The sequence below is a fragment of the Varroa jacobsoni genome, unplaced genomic scaffold (assembly GCF_002532875.2).
Source record: "Varroa jacobsoni isolate VJ856 unplaced genomic scaffold, vjacob_1.0 scaffold_641, whole genome shotgun sequence".
In the NCBI taxonomy this organism is placed as follows: Eukaryota; Metazoa; Arthropoda; class Arachnida; order Mesostigmata; family Varroidae; genus Varroa; species Varroa jacobsoni.
In genome coordinates, this window is record NW_019213543.1 from 739623 (window position 1) to 758510 (window position 18888).

The window sequence follows — 18888 nt, forward strand, 5'->3', positions numbered from 1 at the left end:
GCTGCATAGGATAAGTTTGGAACCAAGGCCCAAAAACGCGAGGTTCAGGGTTTGGCAAATGAAAGTTTTACGGTATATCGTAAATAGTTCATATCAGAGCCCCGTATGGACTATCGTGCGGTCGAGCCGGTGTTCTATTGCTCGTACAACATGCAGCGCCAGTGCTAGCAACAAAACAGTCATGTAACATACCCAGTAATGGGAGTCGCGGAATGTACGTATGCTTGTTACATGTGGTGAAGCTTTGAAGCCGAAAGTAATGGTTTCGGATAGCTTCGCTACGCGAAAGTCCTCAAGCCATCGTCCGAGGGCGTTGTCTCAGTCGGCCGATGACCGGAGGTAGCCTTGACGCCCGCTGAAAATCAATATTAAACCCTGCTGCCTAACAGCTTTCTCCCATCAAATGGATTCGCGTTTTGTATCGAATCATTTCTAGCAATTGTTGCCAATCTATGCTTGCTTCGGTCGGAGTGAAGCGTCTGCAAAAGACAAAGTCCTATGTTTAGCTCAACTGAGTGAAATTGATAGTTTGGCTTATCTCGGCTAGGATTGAACTTATTCTAGCTGACAAATTGTGACTATGATTTTATATTGCCAACGAGAACCATGGTGGTCAATATCTCAACGTGTCTGTATGGCGTACGCGTGTGTCTGTACGTTATGAGTCATAATTAATTTTCTGATAGTAAAATTCTCGCCTGATTGAACTATTTCCTGACACGCGTAACTTGATCAACTTCCGCAAGTATTTGGGCCTAGCATGTTTCAACGCCTTATTTTAACGACTCTTGCAATTACCACTGCATATTAAAAACAAGGTTGTTATTGAGAATAATTATTTTTGGTATTAACTAGCAGAATTGACATTTACTAATTGAAGCGTACCAAATAAATATCTAAGCAGTTAAAGAAAGCCCCACTATATTCAACCAAAAAGGACTAGAAGTTAGCGAAGTTAGAAAATGGCGCACATAGCATTTGAATTAAGGACACCCTTAATTTTAGCCCTGGCAACATATACGGTTCGGCTTAATAGAACGCTGTCCAGTCAATAGTCATTCAACCTATATTAGTTAGATTAAATTACTCGTCTTTAATAGCTACGCTGAAATCGCTTCGAACGTATCCGTTCATGAGACTGGACACAAATTTAAGGATTCTTGGTTTCCGTAGCATATCAAGGATATCATATATCCAAGGAGATCTCGAAACATTTCCGTAGTAAATTCTTATAAACATACAGAATGTAACGATTGCAGCCGAATCCACTCATCAAGCTCTTTGTTATATGTGGGAAGGAAATGCACAAACCGAATTGAAGGACACCGACGACGAAACGCTAACAAAGTACAATATTTTCTTCCGTGTTTTTCAACGGTAACCAATTTTCTTAAATTAACACACATGCCTACACACTGTCTATCTCGTCCCAAGTCTACGCGGCAAATATATACGGATAAATAAATTGCTTAAAGTCAAATGAGCGGCATAGAACGTAACTACTATACCGCCATTCATGTTTTTGGAGCTGAATCGACAATAAGTCCCTTGAGAGTAGAGGGAAGGCTGTCGTGCGAAAACTTAGCCATGTAGAAGCACACGCAAAGTTAGATAATGAACAAAAAGAGATACAACGTATTACAATGTGTCAGCTCCTTTTACTGGCCTAGTGCTATCACGAAGAAAGCAGTTGAAACGATGGGTTAGGCCTGTGTGTCGAGGGGACTGCGAGACGAGTCAGATACGAAAAGAAGCAAGAACGAAAAAGACAAAGGAGCGGGCACAGAAAGAGGCCAACCCGAGAGAAAAAAAAGGCAAACACGAGAAAATTCATGTACATAGAGCCTGGCCTGCAAGTCTTCTTAGCACGACGAGGATACCGTAGTCTGTCGAATATATCCATATAATAAAGATCGGAACTGAAAATCTATGGAGACTGGGAGAGCGTTTGAGAAGCGAATAGATTCAATCTGTTCCCGGCTGGGGAGGAAAGCGTGTTGACTATCTGCCTCATGCTTGGGCTCGTTCGATACGAGTGCTGGAGATAGCGTATAGAGACATAAGCGCAGAAAGGATGTAGTATAACAAGGCCAATAATGAAAAAAATCCTGAAATAGAAAAAAAAAGTAACGCAATCTACTAGCGACAATAATAACGGAACACCCGCAAGCACTATATCAGAGTACGCTGTACAGCTCGACTCTAGTTACTTTTTTAGTCCTGAAAGTCTCCTAAGGATAGAGAGATTATACTTCAAAGATGGGTAGTATTCCTCTGTAATCAATCTATTCTGTAATATATGTTTTAAACGCACATGCGTAGTAAGACTTGAATTTACTACCTTATTTAAGCAGTGTATCACTCAGCTTATACAACGAGCAAGTCTAATATGCATATAAGAGGATATTTTAGAGTTTATATTAAAAAAAAAAAACAAACTTTATATAACATAGCTTATTCATTTTGAAATTGAGTCGTTAAAAATTAAACGTTGAAATTTTAGTGGAGTTGTAATTGGATTGATAGCCAAACTAAGCGCTCTTGATATGATTTTTATTGCGGATTAGATTAAAGTACTAAGGCGTGCATGTATAATAAAACAGAGTATCACAAATAGTGGGCGACGAACCAGTCTACTAAACACTCAAATAGTCCTCATTGATTTAAGTTGCTAGGCTGGAAAGTACCGTCTGTAACTTATACCCCTTTAGCACCGCCAAAACGTTAACCAAGCGCGTTTCGTGAAGCTAGCGTGAATGATAAAAACTGTGATCCCCCAATATTATCTCGATATTCCTGAAAAAGTCATAGAATCTGAAAAAAACTTAAACATTCGCTGGTGTTATGACGAAAACATCTCTAAGTGTACCTGACAGGATGATGCATGCTATATCTGTTTATTACTATTATCTGCGTTTATTATTATTATTTTTTTTATTATAGATTTACCTAGAATTTATAACAGAACACCGTTTGGCACATATCAAATTTATTTTAAATAGTTTGTGTATAAACTTTGTGTACAAAACATGTTTAAATAAAATATATCTAGGACAAATATGGCTATACTACCTGTGTTAGGTGAGTCTACGAGTACTAGTTAAATCTTGTCTTACAAAAGCGTGATATCTACACAGTTACGTCAACCGCATGTTGGACATGGTACTTCTTTGTTTTCGGACATGGAATAGTATCTCATAGGGCCAAATAGCAAGTGATTCTTGACCCTTTTTATCTGCACTTCAAGGACACTTTTCACAGTTACACTGTCACGCCCAGAAGAACGGCCCAATTCACGGCACGGTTTTAGTCCTCTTAGCCGCCTCCTCAACTATGATTCAAAACACACTTAACTCACACACATTAGTCTCCATGATGGTGCAGTGGATTTCCCCGCTAAACCTGTATAGGTCTATGTGAGTCCTGAGCCGTGCGCAACTGCATTGCATTTTGTCTTGGGAGAGGCCAGCCGTTCGATAAACTTGACGGCAGTACCGGACGTCGAACTTAAGGCAGTTATTTAGATTAGTAAGCACATGAAACGTAAAATTATACTTGGTTGCATAAAAATTAAAAAAAATGTTGTAGCATCCGTACGCTAAACGTAATTTTATCTGATAGGAAAAAATATCGAATAAATGCACGAACAAATCATGCTCTCTGCAAAGATGACTGTTTTGCTCTAACGATATGTGCCAGTTTGTCGGGTTTCGCTACTCCAAAAAAATGTATTAAGTATATAACATACTCGCATACGATGCAATTTGTGTAAATCAAAAAGTTATTTATAAATATTTGGTCATCAAGCAATATCAGTATCAAGTTCTAACCAAGCATTAAAGACATGCCGTTCAGATTTAGTAGGCGGAAATTTATTATAATTATAGTGGCAGACAAGTACCTCAGCAGAAAGATTTAGTCTGGAGATAACTCTCGAGTTGTAAATTTTAAAAAGTACACATGTGATTAAATAAAAAAAAAATCAAATGATAGCATATTGCACATTTAGGCATTACAAGCCCAATGTAAAAATCTTTATTACGAGCAGAAACGTTATCCTAAGTGAATTACAAGCGACGGGTGCGCGTTACGATTCAAATGTTATATTAATCGCCATAAAAACAAAGCAAAGTCTATCCCATTCATTTAGGCATCTGCTACTTCATAGGGAGAGAGCAGAAGTCATAAGCATCAGAAACTAGGCGGAGCAGGACAAAGGCGCGTAAATCGCTCTGTGGAACGGCCAAGTCGAAAAGTGGCAGGGCGCAGAACGTCGGCGGATTTTCTTTTTTATGTAAAGTTTTTGGAGTCGTTCCCTTCAGACGTAGCATTCGGGATTTAGCTTCACCAACTGTATAACCGGTGTGCGTTTTAGCGCAGGTCTACCTAAGGTTTCTCCAACGGACGTTCGAAACAGCATGGTCAGCACACAAGCAGCTCTTATTAATAATAGTTACTATTACTCCTGGTTTTGCTGATTATTTATTTCCGGATATAACGCTTGCCAGTGCTGGGATTTAAAGTAGCGCGGTTGCTAGCTATGACTGGAATGGCGGCGCACTCGAAAGAAATACGCATTAGCTTGCTGGTCCGCGTCAAGGCGTACAAAGATGCTGTCGTTACGAAAACATGCTTTCCTTCTAATGAGGTAGCACAGGCGCCATCTATCGGCAACTACTCGCTAACTTACCTAGTGTCCGAATCCTGTGAGAGACAGAAATCACAGAATTAGTTCCGGAAGACTCAGTGCTGGTGTTAGGACGCAGCACGATACGGAACGCTACAATGTAGTAGTAAGAGTTATAGGAAGGAATTATTTTGGAAGGCTCGCTTTTATCGAGTGCAACGAAAAGTAATTAGAAAAAAAAACATCGGTTAGGTTGATCGGAGGCAGATGCCAAGGTGTTCTGTTCGCATTTCGAGCTTCAATATTTCGAATTTCAATAACGGCATTATGCCTATTTTTGATTAATCTATAATACATGCGGTAATGTTTAGTTAACAGTCAACTTGACTAGTTCAGCTTTTTCTTTTAGGAAAACGATTTGTTATATAAATTACAGAAACACCATTCCGTAGACTTTAGATGATTTAAAATCTGTTTTTAATGGTTCTGTGTGTACACGAAACTCACGAGAGAGCCGTAAGGAATGTAAATGTTGACCCAGATGTGACCATATAAGATTGACCGTTCTTTTAAACGCTTAGCTTTCACACCTATTCAACGAGGTGCCTACTTGATAAATAAACTCAGCTTTTACCTTAGCGGCGATATATGTCTCTCACTTAAATGTTTCGTCATAGTCTTTCGAAGACAATAAAGCTATTTCAAATGGCTATAATAGTAGGTAGACCTCTTTGGCCCAAAATAAGCAGGAAGTCCTCAATGTCAATTTTAGGCGGCCTTTTTTGCGCACATTTTCTAAATTTACTTAATCGTGACGTTCAGTACACAGATATTTAAAAATTGTTATTTAACTAATTACGAAATCTAAAGCTTTTAAGTGAATTCTTTTATTTATTTTTTTAGTGTTGCCGCTTGATTCAAGATCGTGGTAGTTAGTCACATGAAAATTAACCACTATTTTTTGGGTTCAGCTACATGTTGTCGCCGTGGGTTGGCGATTGCTTTATCTGAAAAAACTTTAGGTTTCATGCTTTGCGTAGATAAAATTTCAGTGGCAAGATATATGCCTGTATTATTGGACTCGGGTCGGCGATCTCTTCATTAGCATATTTAAGTTCCGTTTTGTTTGAGCTAGCAGTCATCTTGTTTGTGGATCCGTTTCTCAGGACAAAGGAACGTCTGACCTGAACAACCTGATGCCGAACCTTCATACGCAAACGGGTAGAACGCAGATGTTTGCTGCTGCATAGAGGTACCGCCATGCCTACTAGTGCATTTTACTACGGAAAATTGATATAATGGTGGTAAATTCTGGTATCAAAACATAATACTAGCATGACATCAAGATCTATGCTAGTGTGTATACTAACCAGTAAGTAAGTAAATGATTCATATCCCATTTACAATATATGTAAACTTCATATAACAGTACGCATGTGCCGTATGGAATATAGATAGTATGTATAGAGACGCAATCTAAGAAATCTTAGTCTTTGACGGTTGTCTTCCTTAGGCATGTAAAAGCACACAGCCTACCTAAAATAATAATTGGGCCTTCAAAGCAAAGTTCTTTAATACATGCTCATTTATTTAGGATTCTCAGCTATAAGTGGACAAGTGCTCGAGTTGTCTATTTTTAAATATGGTATTAAGGCCTTTCCCACCTGTACAGTATTTTAGGTTGAGGGTAAATAGACCGGCTAGCTGCTTTTGTTGCAGGCCTATTTAAAGTGGGCGTCCGTTTTTCTTTCCTATAAAATCGTACAGGTATTCTTTATAAGCACATCATATTTAAGCGTTCTCACATTAAGTTCCTACTGCCTATCAAGATTCTATCCGCTTGTTATTCTCGCGAGTGATAGTAACAATTGCAGATTTGGTAAGAAGCCCTGATGTCGTACATCTCATTTGTCAAAAGGTATTACGCATCTTGCAATCAATGCCATTTCCATAAGTGGCTAAGTTGTCAGACGAAGTTATCCCAGGTGTAATTAAATACTCGAAACATAATATTGGCTACTCAATAACTGTGCTCGTACATCTGTCTCATGCTTAACTTCGAGCACTTTTATCTGTCAATCCGAGGCTGTTTGTAAGTATCGATAGATTTCGAGACGGAATCGCGGATCCGACTATCAAGACCTGTCGACAGAACAGTTTTTTAAAAAGAAGGTTAGCCTGTTAGAAATCTAGCTAGATTTTTCTCTGCCGTGCTAAATAATGCACGGCAGAGAAAAATCAAATTGGGACTGCCTGTAGCAAAGGCAAGCTAATTTGGATTGGTTAAGTCGCCTTTCGAAATATTATGCTTAACGAAGGAAGTATAAAGTTATACTAGTACACTCTTGTTTTTTTTTTTTATCAACGAGTGCAGGACCGTATTAATTTGCGTGTGCCCAGCCAGATCAAGACTTTCTGATCTGAAGTTCCTGACACAACCGCCTGCCTGACTCCTCGAACACGCAGGGATTCATTCGTTGCAACGTCTCATTTTCTTGATTATTTATAATCATTAAATATATTTGGGGAACATTGTTCCATAATAGAATCACTAGTAGTTTGTAGTAACAATTAAAAGCGGAAAAATTCAGCCCTATACCCCTCAGAAGGTCTACAATATTCACTGGATCCATATGCTGCCCGCATAACGTTCAAAGCCGCTAAAAGATATATTGGCCTAAACGTCATCTATTCGGTTTGAAATTGTATTTGGAAGGATAGAAGTTCCCAGTATTTAGTACTAGAATTTGTACAGAATAAGTAACGTCGTTACATTGATATAGTAACGGCAGACACAGAATTTGGCGAAAACTAGTCACAACAAGACGCAATGCTCACTTCCCATAGGCGCTTTTTAAATCTTCTATTTTATAATCATCAATTCTCAGTTGGGTGAGCTGTCTGCCTCATTTCAGATCTTGTCTCACCAGTCAGCGTCTAAAATAAAAACGGTTTTACAGCTCAACTTAATTTAGGAGTCTGAATAGTTATTTCGTATACCAGCAGGCAATTGCATATTGTGATCTACTTTAAGGCACGACCATAAGTATTTCGAGTTTTATAACCAAACGTTTATGATTTTTTCATATTTACATAAATAGTACATATTTTTTTTTATAAAAATACTATTTGGTTTTTTATTTTTATTAGAGTACAATGAAAGGGTTTTCGTTTTGTTTTTTTTTATTTGCAAGCCCTGTGAAGAGCACATATCTTTCCACACACATATGTCACTGTAAAAATCAAAATACCACAAGCATGTAAACTATTATTTACATGATATATATAATATAAGCAGCTGGCTATGTGTAACATCTGCGTTGCTTTTCGCAGCTGACCACGAGTTCCAGACATACAGTTCATAGGCGAAAACATCATTCGATTGTATTTGCTAAGTTATACGGTAGCGGTGTAATTTATCGTTGCATATATTTAGGAAACTTACCGATTAAGTTATGAGCGAGAGAATCGAAAAGCAGCTGGTAAACACCTAAAAACTTTGCGAGCTACCTTTTTCCGTTATGCTCAGCACGCGTGTATTACCAATCAAAACACTGGGTCTCGTTATCTAAAATGACCGATTCTACAAATGATCGGTAGATATTCACTGGAAGAGTTATGAAGTCCATACACCGTCAGATGTAATGCAAGCGTGCAACGCGTACGATAATGCCGCGACAGAATGCTTTTACCTAATACCGATTGTATTAGTATGGCTTTCTCGCACGTAGTACGTGCCAGTGAGGCAATAACACTAGTCACAATAGCAGCAATTGTAAATAATTTTGGATATATGTGTCAAGGGACTTTTGCTTTACCTCGCCTGCATATCACAGTAACACTATGTAGCTAGTAACTATTCTAGCCACTTTCCTACGTACATGGTAGGGCTAGCTTTGACCACCTGTCCTGCGAGTCCTGTTTTGAATCATTCATGCCACCGACCTCATTGTTGGGCGACTCGTTATTAATTTCTTCGTTGTGCGCTCCCGTTCGTACATAAACTTGATTAGAGAAAAGAACGTATACTATGGGCAACGTCACCTGAAGTCCAGTGCGAGATTTGGGCTAACACAGACTGCGCCTTATTCTAGAGCAGTACAACAGCGTTACCACTTAATGTCAATTTTTTGCCACTAGTCCATATATAAGGCGGATTACCCCATTCACAAATTGCTCCGTTCAACAATTATAAATACGAGGCTGATTGGTTTCAGACGACGCGGCCGATAACGGCGAGAAAGGGTGAATTCAAATTTCACTGTTGGCTGGACCCAAGGACATCCTCTCGGTTATCAGCCAGTGTCGATTTACGAAGCACCCAGGCGCCTTGGAATAAATAGTTCGAACCGTAGGATTTTGAGAATACGCTGTTGCATTGGATAAATGATCGCCTACGGTGAAGATCCAGATCATTATCGGGTACATCCAGCCTGCTACGTCCTCATTGCTGTGAGATAGGTTAACAAAACTGTGGGACTGTGGGACGCGCATATAGAAGTCTATATGCGCGTCCCACAGACGTAACATGTGGTCCACCTTAATGTCAGGCAAAGAAGAAGTTACAACTTCTACGGTACCTAGCAATTGATATCACTGCAACTTGATATATTACGATAAAGTTACCAAGGGTGGTTGGGAAGAAGTATTCAAACACTTGGCTTATACTGAGAACTACTTGATTTTCAATCGCCTTGGAACACTGCAGAAAACTAGTGAGCGCAAATACACGATGACTCGGATAGACTTCGGTGCAACCTGTGGGTTACTCAATGGGTTACCTTCCAGCCGGTTTACAAGCATTGCAAGTTCATGTCGAACACGACTATACTCGAAAACATTCGAAAACCTCGAGATATTCGTATCCCAACCGTTACATATGCTGATTCGTAAATACTTACGTTTTCATATGCCAACTTATGGCTATTGTTTTGCCATAAGTTGGCATATGAAGATTACTATGAAGAGCAGTACTTAGGTTGGCTAAGTCAGCTCGAGAACGACTTGTTTAGGACATCGAATGTGGCCGCTCTTCAGTGCGCAGCGACTCCATGCAGCTTGTTTATGCTACAATAGCATGTGGACAAAGAAACGTGTGTACAGATGACATTACCATGTTGGATATTGTTAAAATAGTTAATTAGATAAAAGACTAGCAGTGTTTTTATTACCTCAAGTATGCACGATTAACGGAAGGTGAGCTTGCTGAAATCGATTCGGGTAAATTTGTCGATTTGCTTGTCCACAAAACGAACCGTGAGCGGGTACTTTGTTTTTGGACACCAACTTTGTTACACACGCTTTGCCTTGTTCGGACCCACAACGCTGTTGTTTATTGAAGAGCTAATTACAATACTGATTAGCCAAGGCCTATTCGCTCCCACCATCTATAGCCGCTACCCAGAATATTCAGATATGAATGTAGACCTCAAGGAACAGCTTTCGACAAACTCAATATTGGATACGCAGCGGTGGTGTCATCATACCGTAGGGTCTTATGATGTTATCTTGAAACTGCGATATTTGGCAGCCCAGATGGCGTCACGAAGGCCATTACATTAATCTACTTGGCGCCCATATTTCATTGCAAGTCATTGGCGAACTCAGAGCAGGGAGTTATATTATAGTTATCAGCAGGTAGCTCATCCGTCTTCATTTGAAGGACCTGTCCCCTTTCTTCTGTAAGGATAAAAAATGTGAGTATTGAATATGCTGCGAAGCTCTAATGAACTCTCATTATATGCGGCGTTCAAAATACTACAGAAGGGTAATAGATTATATAGCAAAAAACTGAAGGGGGAAAAATTAAAATAGTTATTAATTAAAAATAGGTTAAAATTCAAATAGACGATCACGTGATTAACGATTGCCTTTCTACAGTGTTCTCCTCTAGCGAGATTGGTACGAATCCTAGAAATTATTTTCTAAAAAACTATACTTACAAGAAGTGTACGGATATATAGTGGCACAGAAGGCTCGATTGGCAGCAAACGAATATTTAAAAAAAACGCGAAAACTTTCTTTGGTAATTTCACGCTACGAACGCGCGTCACAGTTTAACATTATGTTTGAGCGCTTAAATGTGTATCCACTAAAAACACCTTTAATAGATTTGAAGTGACCATCAATAATTGGACTTACTCATAATTTATTGGAAGCTGCCCAACGAAATTTCAGAAAGTTTCCCAAATGCGTTTTGCGGTCGTTTTATCAACTGTAGAAGATTTGTCGAAGAATCGAAGCTAACTCTGGTTGGTACTATTGCAGCATCAAAGAGTTAAAAAGCCCAAAGTGTGTATATAATAAAAGATGTAAAATCTAAAAATATTTCAAATGTCCGTATTACGTCCGGTATTCAAGTTGTTGAAGCATCCTTTAAACGGACGGCTCCTTCCAGTACGGAGCGCAGTATATCTACTGCCAGATTCGAACCTGGACCACCACGTGTCACAAACTTCAGGAAACAAATACGTTAGTTACTGCGATATTACGGAAGGAGGTTTACATAGGACGAGACCTAATAGCTGTCTGCTTCTCTTGTTGAGAATATACCCGTCGCGATCAAAGGTGACGGCAATTTCCTCTAAGTCCATTTTATTGTTTTTGGTCTGGCATCTCAACGGTGACAGTCCTTCACTGATAGAAAAGATACGTAGAAAACTGTGTCCCGACGAAGCGAAACGAACATCTGCGATGGCCTCATTGATCTCTACGAACTCGGTTCCATCGTTCAATCCTTAATGGTTTTTTGGATTTTGGTTCAATGGACCTTTTGATTGGGTTGGTCGGCTAAAAGTCAGTTGTTTTGTCATGAGCAGTCCTGCGCAAAACAAGAATGAGGGAAGGGTAAATGGGTTGCGTGCTGAGTCTCCGTCACCCAGCAATAACCGAATCGTTTTCTATTTTCGGTACGCCACCTCATAACCAAGACCTTTGCGAGGTGTTCTGTGAGCTTTACTAAACAAATGGTAGCGATTCTTGCCGAAAATTTACGATTAGTAAACGACAAACGTTTTGTACGTGTGTATTTTAATATGGTCCTTCCCTTTCATTACAGCGGGAATGTACAAAGAAAATAAAGCATACTTGCCCCCCATTTTATTCAACATGTCTACACTGCAAATAATAGAGGATAGCATGGCTACCGCCGTGAGATGTCGGATATCACCAAAAATGTAACCCTGGAATGTTATATTGCATTCTGAGGGTTCAACGGGCAAAAAAAATCAGATTTCACGAGAAAAATTTAGTAGCTGTTGTGGTGCAATTTTAGCGCTTCGTAACTTGCTCTTTCTTTCTTTCTGCCGCGACAGCGGACTCTATCGTATTAGAATACTGCCGTCCGAAAACTACATAATAAATGTTTCGTTTGAATTTTCCGCCCAGCGCTGGTGTTAAATCTCGCTTCCGACAACTATTGGATCAGGTAATAGTCTCTCACACGCGGCTGAATCGTCACTATGATGGTAACAACATCGTGCCCGTGATGGCATCGTTTACCTACTAAGGTTCGTGACACGTGAGCTGTTCGGGATTCGAAATCGGCCATAGACGTACAGTGTCCCGTGCTGAGAGAGGCGAGACATCTGAAGCAATGCTTGACCAAAGCAAGACCAGACGTAAGAGTCGAAACATGAATTTAGTGAAAAGCCCACTAATGGTCGTTTATATGCCTGTATATTTATACACTTGTGTAGTAAGTGTATTTTTGTTGGAAGTAACAATGCTTTAAAGTGTTTAGTCACAAAAAAAAAGAGCTATCCGTTTAGAGAGAAGATTGTTTAAATGCCATCCTCAAAACTCGATGAACTTAAGCAGAAATTGGAAAGATGTCAAAACTCCAAATTTTGTTCGATATTTTTGTCATGTAGACGAAACATACTAACCTTAAGGGCTGTATGATAAAATACTAACTCGATTGACAGTAGTTAGTCGACAATTATCGGTTGGATGTATTCGTTTGTATCACATACTAAACGCATTAATTGCTTGTGTTTATGTAAATCTGAGGTTGACTGAATCTGGTATAGATGCAATGTCGAGCTGAAAAACCTCTAACATGTATGTACTTCGGGTAGTTCTGGAGAAAGCACAGAAGTCTCATTTGATGCAATCACTTGTGTCCCGCATCCTTACAAGGCAAGCATTGGTCAATCTACAAGAAGCAACTCTGTATTGATTTTCTTGTTAAGTTTTTAATAAATTGTTATTGTTGTGGTATTAATTTCTATGTAGCTTTACAGGTTATAATTTTCAGCGGTGATACATATAACGTATACTACTACTTACGTTAATGAGATTTCAACTGATTTTTTGAATAGGACTTCTCGATTTAAAAAAGCATCTTATGTAATATTTAAAGAAAATTTTTAGAAAAAAATATCATTTTTTTTCCTGCAACTTAGGGTGACGAACGGAAGGGAAACTTACTGAAAAAGCACATATATAGGGATATATATCCCTTATGTATATATATCCCAACTTTTAAAGTTACATTGAACCAGCAGCAACTTGGTTAACGGGCCAATACTCAGCCGCCATAGCTTGTAGGATTAATCAATGGCCGGTACGCCACATGCATCTTAATCCTTAACCGTTTGATGGCAAGCAAAAACAAGGTTTTACAAAAAAGAAATTTCTATTCGACATACTTGATGCCAAAAGAGGTTTTCACTTGCAAAGACTAAATGTATTCACAACGCAGAACAGTAATTGAACTAAAAGCACAAACTACATTAGACATACAGTTACAAGTTTATGACCCGCATTTACCCAAGCACGCGACAAATCATGTGATTACCAATTAATGCCTTCCAACGGCATTAGACGTTTGAATATTCTATCGCTGCGCTTTCATCCCGACGCCTTACCTTTACAGATGTGAGTTTGTGAGCGAGGGAGCTGCACAGTCTGATTTCGTTGCCATGACACCGGTATAAGATCTTCTCCTCGCCGATGCGTTAACACACGGGGTACGATGTGACTGTTTGATGTAACGTTTTACTCAGATAGGGCTCCCCAACACTGCGGCTCCCTGTACAATACACAGGTCGGCAAATTACGCAAAAAACAACAGATTGCATCTGGTCTGTAGATTGCCTCGTGTCCATAGTACCTGTGAATGTAGCAGTTACGGCTAAAACTAGCAACGGCAGCACGACAATAACAACGCTTCGCCTAGTAAACTATATGACACGCCTATTGCATCGTATGCGTGCCGACTGCGTGCCGTGCGGCAATAAAACCATACCCCCGACATCTAGTCGCCTAACCAGCTCGAGACGGCTTTCGACATCCCTAAGCTTCATTGTCACGTACTATGTACTAATAAAGCGGCCGCATACTGCCCCACCACGGCAGCCTTTAGGGTGCTCGGATCGGTGGTAGTTTGAAAGGTAGAACAAAAAAACGCTCAATCTTGAAAACGCATTCTCGATGTTCTCCTCGAAGCGAACGAACGAATCGCTCTTCAGTCTTAGAAAACGAAGAGCCGCCTGGGCAATGTGGCTTTTCGCGCGCACACATAACACAGCTAAGCAACAGAACAGACGCAGGCTCTGATGCGAGACAAATGGCCGAATAAAATGCATTGAAGGAACAACAGTATGGTCAACCCCGTTTGTCGCCGTCTTCGTCGTCATAAACTAATATTGCAGCGTGCTTATAACGAAACTCGTTAGGCGATGCAGGAAGATACGAGCCTTTAAAGGAGAGTTGAAGAAGCTCTGTGTTTCTTAAGCTTGCACCTGACGTTGGCAGTACGATAATAATCATAATTTCGTTATATTGCAGACAACAGTGAATTTCGTTCTGGCTCATAACAAGCAGCATTTAGGTTGTAAGGATTTTTGGCTAAGACAGGCCATGCCAGGTTTAGATAACAGCAAAAAATGTTCAGAACTTTAAAAATTATATGAAGGGGAAACTGTACTGGGTTTCTTCTCCTAAAGGGGGAAACGAAGATTTGCTTATATGCAGTCGGAAATGGAATGTCACCATCCGGCTTAGAAAAAGGGACGGGAAAGATGACGGAACACATAGAGATTCAGAGGAAAACACGATATGAAGAAGCCCCGAAGCCGAAAAGTTATGCCCGAGAACCGTTATTGTGGTCAATTTCGTCAGTTAGCGGTGTTTTGATGGGTTCGTTCCACACACAACATAAAGGGATGCTGGTTTCAGTTATCTAAATTGCACGGTGGAAATTGTTGTTATTTGTATACTTAAAGAAACCCACGTAATCGTCGCTGACAAATAACATTTAGCAACGGTCTACAGTTTACTCGTTTTTATCGCTAAGCGTTATACACCTGATGCAGCACTTACCTCAAGCCTTGTCAAAATGCACAAATTTGTGTGAGAGAAGCGCTAGCATTTGAGTATGGCGTTATTGACATCGGCAAACTATATTTGGTAACCGATGTCGCAAGTTGTCCTCTTATTATCAAAAATTGATTCTGAGACCTGAGATACTTCATTGGAACACAGAATAATACGGCAGAGACAAGTAAACACAATAACAATAATTATTCTTAATTTTTTCTTTTTTTTTCCTTTTTTCTTTTTACAAATCATTGTGTTCTCGCAATTGGCAGCGAAGAAAATAATCGTGCAACTTTTTTACTTGACTCGTTATTCTAGCCGATATTTTTTGAGCTATTTGTTTTCTTTATAGATAACGTGGATTCATTGCAGACGCTTTGCTACGGCCGCGTTCTTACTTTTTGTGCGATTAGTGAAAGAAGGTGTATATAGAAGCATTTGTATTGCTTAATTCACTTCAGGCAAAACTGTCAAACTTTTAAAAAATAATAAAACCAAAGTTGAACCGAAAAATCGAAGTTAGAAGCTCAAGCAAACACAATTTCTGACCATTTCAACATGCCCCAAGATGCGTAGTCATTCTCATTTTTATTAACCCTACAAAAAACTGTAAAATGCTCTCCAATACAGTTAAATATAGATAAATACAGTTGAATAAAATGCAATATAACCCAACAGCGCAAAATTATCTACAACTGTATTATTTTAATTCTATAATAAATAACGGCTAAATAAAAGCAAGGGGAAATCCAAAGTGATGCTTTGAAGCCAGAGAATATGTCTTGATTTAAGATCTTGCGACAGATTTAATGAAAAGTATTTCCTACGAGAAAGTAGATGTTTTATAATGATGACGCCTTCCAGACTCTTATAGAGGTTATTCGCCACCGTTATATATACACATATACATAAACAAACTTCCCAAAAATTCGTTAATTTTGTTCCGGCTTTAATATATTGCTTTAAAATATTTAATATATTGCAGCTCACTTTTAGGTGCGTCCACGTCATTCTTTACAATTCCTTTACATGAATGAAAAAATATCGTGCACAGAATTCTCCTGTACATAGCGTGACATGTTAACTATAGATTATGCGGTGTCAGTTACGTGAAAAAGTTAGTTACCGTCTCTATTTGACATTCAGCAATTGTCGAATGAATCGAAGTGTTACCTCTGGTGTGCTTTTTTTTTTGTAATATCCCTGCATATTTTAGGTAGACCCTTATCTAGGTAGAAGTTCTGTTCGTTACATTTCCAATTATACTTATTCCCGATACTGGAACTAAAAATCGCTTCTTCTTTAGTTGGGTAACTTACAGTTATAATCCCTTAATATGCTCTTCTAAAATGTTCTTCTGAAAAAAGTTGTAATTCTTCTGAAATGTTTGTATTTATTTTACACTCAATTGGTACAGGCATAAAAAGCCAAGTACACATTAGCCTTTATATTAGCCTCGTCACCCACTCAGAATAGTCTACATTTGAATGTAATAAATAACATGCGACTACCAGCGTGATCAGCATTTGGCCCAGCTGGACGAATCTCACCTAAAGGCTTATTATTACATTGTCAACTCGCCATATATGTCAATGCTGAACCTCCTGCTACAGTGTAATTGTTTCACTAAATAACAACACCTGCAGCGATCAACTAACTTGATTGATATTCGATAAATCGTCATCGACCAGCTGAAAATTCCGCTTACGATCACGTGAGTCAGTCTTGCTGTGCTCTCTTCAAGAATCCTAAGTAATACTTCACAGACTGTTAAATTTCAAGAGTAAACAAATAAATTGTTCCAAATAAATTCAACCCGATATGCTCAATGAACGTTAAATACTGTAATAGGTAATGCGGTAAGCACATTATAGGAGGCAAATGTCATTGCCACTATTGCCACTGGCTTTGCGGTTTGATCCAGCAAGTATTGTTTCAATGGTACGAAACTTATTTTTTGCTCGGGATCCACTTGGACGAGAAGCGTACTAGTATAAGCACACGTTTGTACGATTATGAATTCACCCGCGAAAAGAAGTCACACTTCGTAAGCTTTAATGGACACTAACATATAGCACTAAAGATATACTAATGCGGCAGCACCGGTCGTCGCACCCTGATCGATTGACCATCTGCACGTGTGACATAGGCTGATTTTTTCCTGATTCGCCTACCTTTATTATGGGCGTGTCGAGGTCAAGTGGAAGCGCCCAGCTCTAATTTGTTCAGTTCCGCAATTACTTGCTAGCCTTGCCACTACTGGAATTAGTTGTTCATCAAACTAGAAAGCCAGAATCGTCCCTCAAGCCGTGATCCTACGGCAATGCTGTAACAAAGACGAGGAAACTATCAATTTGGTCGGTTGCTTTCGCCGCTTCCCTTTTTATATCGTGGCATATTGTCGGCTGGGTCGCTGCAAACACAAACAGACAGCCACATGCATATACACATACGCACAAACTGCCTAATAAGGTGGAAGTCGTACCAGCTTCTGTTTGACTGAAAGGGGGCGAGACTTCATCGTCGGGCTGCCCGAGTCCTCACTGGCTCGTACACATTCGACTGCCGTTCTTCGCGGAGCCCTCTTCAGCGAGTTGCTATTATACATCGTTCAATACGACCCTTATCTCCCGACTGCAACGAATTCGATCTCATTGGCTAATAGAAAAAAGGACTCTCTTAGCTATCAGCTACCAACTACGCATACATTGGTCTACAGCTCCTAGGAACGTAGTTTGTGCGGGAAACGAGGAAAACTAATGGCCTAAAGACCTGCACGATATCGCCCTGTTGTATCCGGTAGATGTGCTAGCTGCTGAAACCCTGCGTGCACAAAGTTGATAATCAATGAAAAACATGCAACGAATACTATCACCGCCCCGTCGATATGACATATGGTTACGTTTGCGACAACCGAGAATAAACCTGCCTCTTGACGTAATATCAGAGAAAAACATAAGCTTACAAGGTAGGGCACACGTACCTCGACTGTAACGAACAAAAACGCATATAGATATTTGGCTCACATCAGAACAAGCACGATAAAAACACGTATTTTACGTTGATTGCAGCACACATCGCAACAGAAAATGCTCAATTACTCTAGTCTTGCCTTCGAGAAGCTGTCGTTCAATATTCTTCAGTGTTTTGATTAACTGAATAAGGTCATAGTGCATGTTAAATTGACATGCTACGTCGACCGAGCTCAACAACCCTATACGTTATTTGTCCTTGTAGAGCTAATATTGGTCCGCCACCGGAAAAGGGTTCCCTGCGTGATCGGTTCAGACGGCCTTTCAGAGCATTGTATACAATCGAAAAAAGACGACTTGTTTCGATTAGTACATGCAAGAAAAGTCCATGGCATATAATTATCGTGGGGTAAAGTGGACTCTCTGATCGTATAGATAAGTTAGCCAAAATAAGAATCAAATGATTTATACTCTGTTGCGTTTAGCTGTTATATATATCTGGTAAAACGACCTTCATCTATTTGCTGATATAAAAATTATGGTTTCAGAAATTAGAATAGGTCACGAATTATTTGAGATATATTTCTGATATTTTATTTTAGCAAAAACATGATTTATCCTCGATATCAGATCAAATCTCAAAATTATCGATATATATAAATATAAATATCTTTCTCGGTAGCCATTTTCTTGTGTACGATCGTGCTTTTTTCTCTAGTTGAGCGTGACAATAGCTATTAATAGCAGTCAAAGTAAATTTTTCTATTGTGAATGCGCAGCGAGGTAATGTTAAGGAAACACTGGATGAATCTAACGATAATTAGAGCCCGAATATAACCTAACAAAATAAGGAGATTTTTTGCCTAAAGTGAAAACATTAAATAAAGCAAACTTCAGACCCCGCTCTTGTAAAGATAAGATCAAAGTACGTGTCAAGACATGTTAAACAGTAAAAACGATAACAAA

At 39.3% G+C, this 18888-nt stretch overlaps 1 long non-coding RNA gene across 2 annotated transcripts in view; it reads left to right on the top strand.

Annotated features, from left to right (window-relative positions):
* LOC111262226 (uncharacterized) overlaps nucleotides 1-12851 on the top strand; it is a 41720-nt gene extending 28869 nt beyond the window's left edge. Inside the window, exon 3 of one of the 2 annotated variants that reach the window (XR_015311862.1) lies at nucleotides 12014-12851. This is a non-coding gene — a long non-coding RNA (uncharacterized LOC111262226). Of the gene's footprint in view, nucleotides 1-5793; nucleotides 6131-12013 lie in introns of those variants that run through there. The other variant, XR_015311863.1, reaches the window with a different exon arrangement.
* The last annotated feature ends 6037 nt before the right edge of the window (nucleotides 12852-18888 follow it).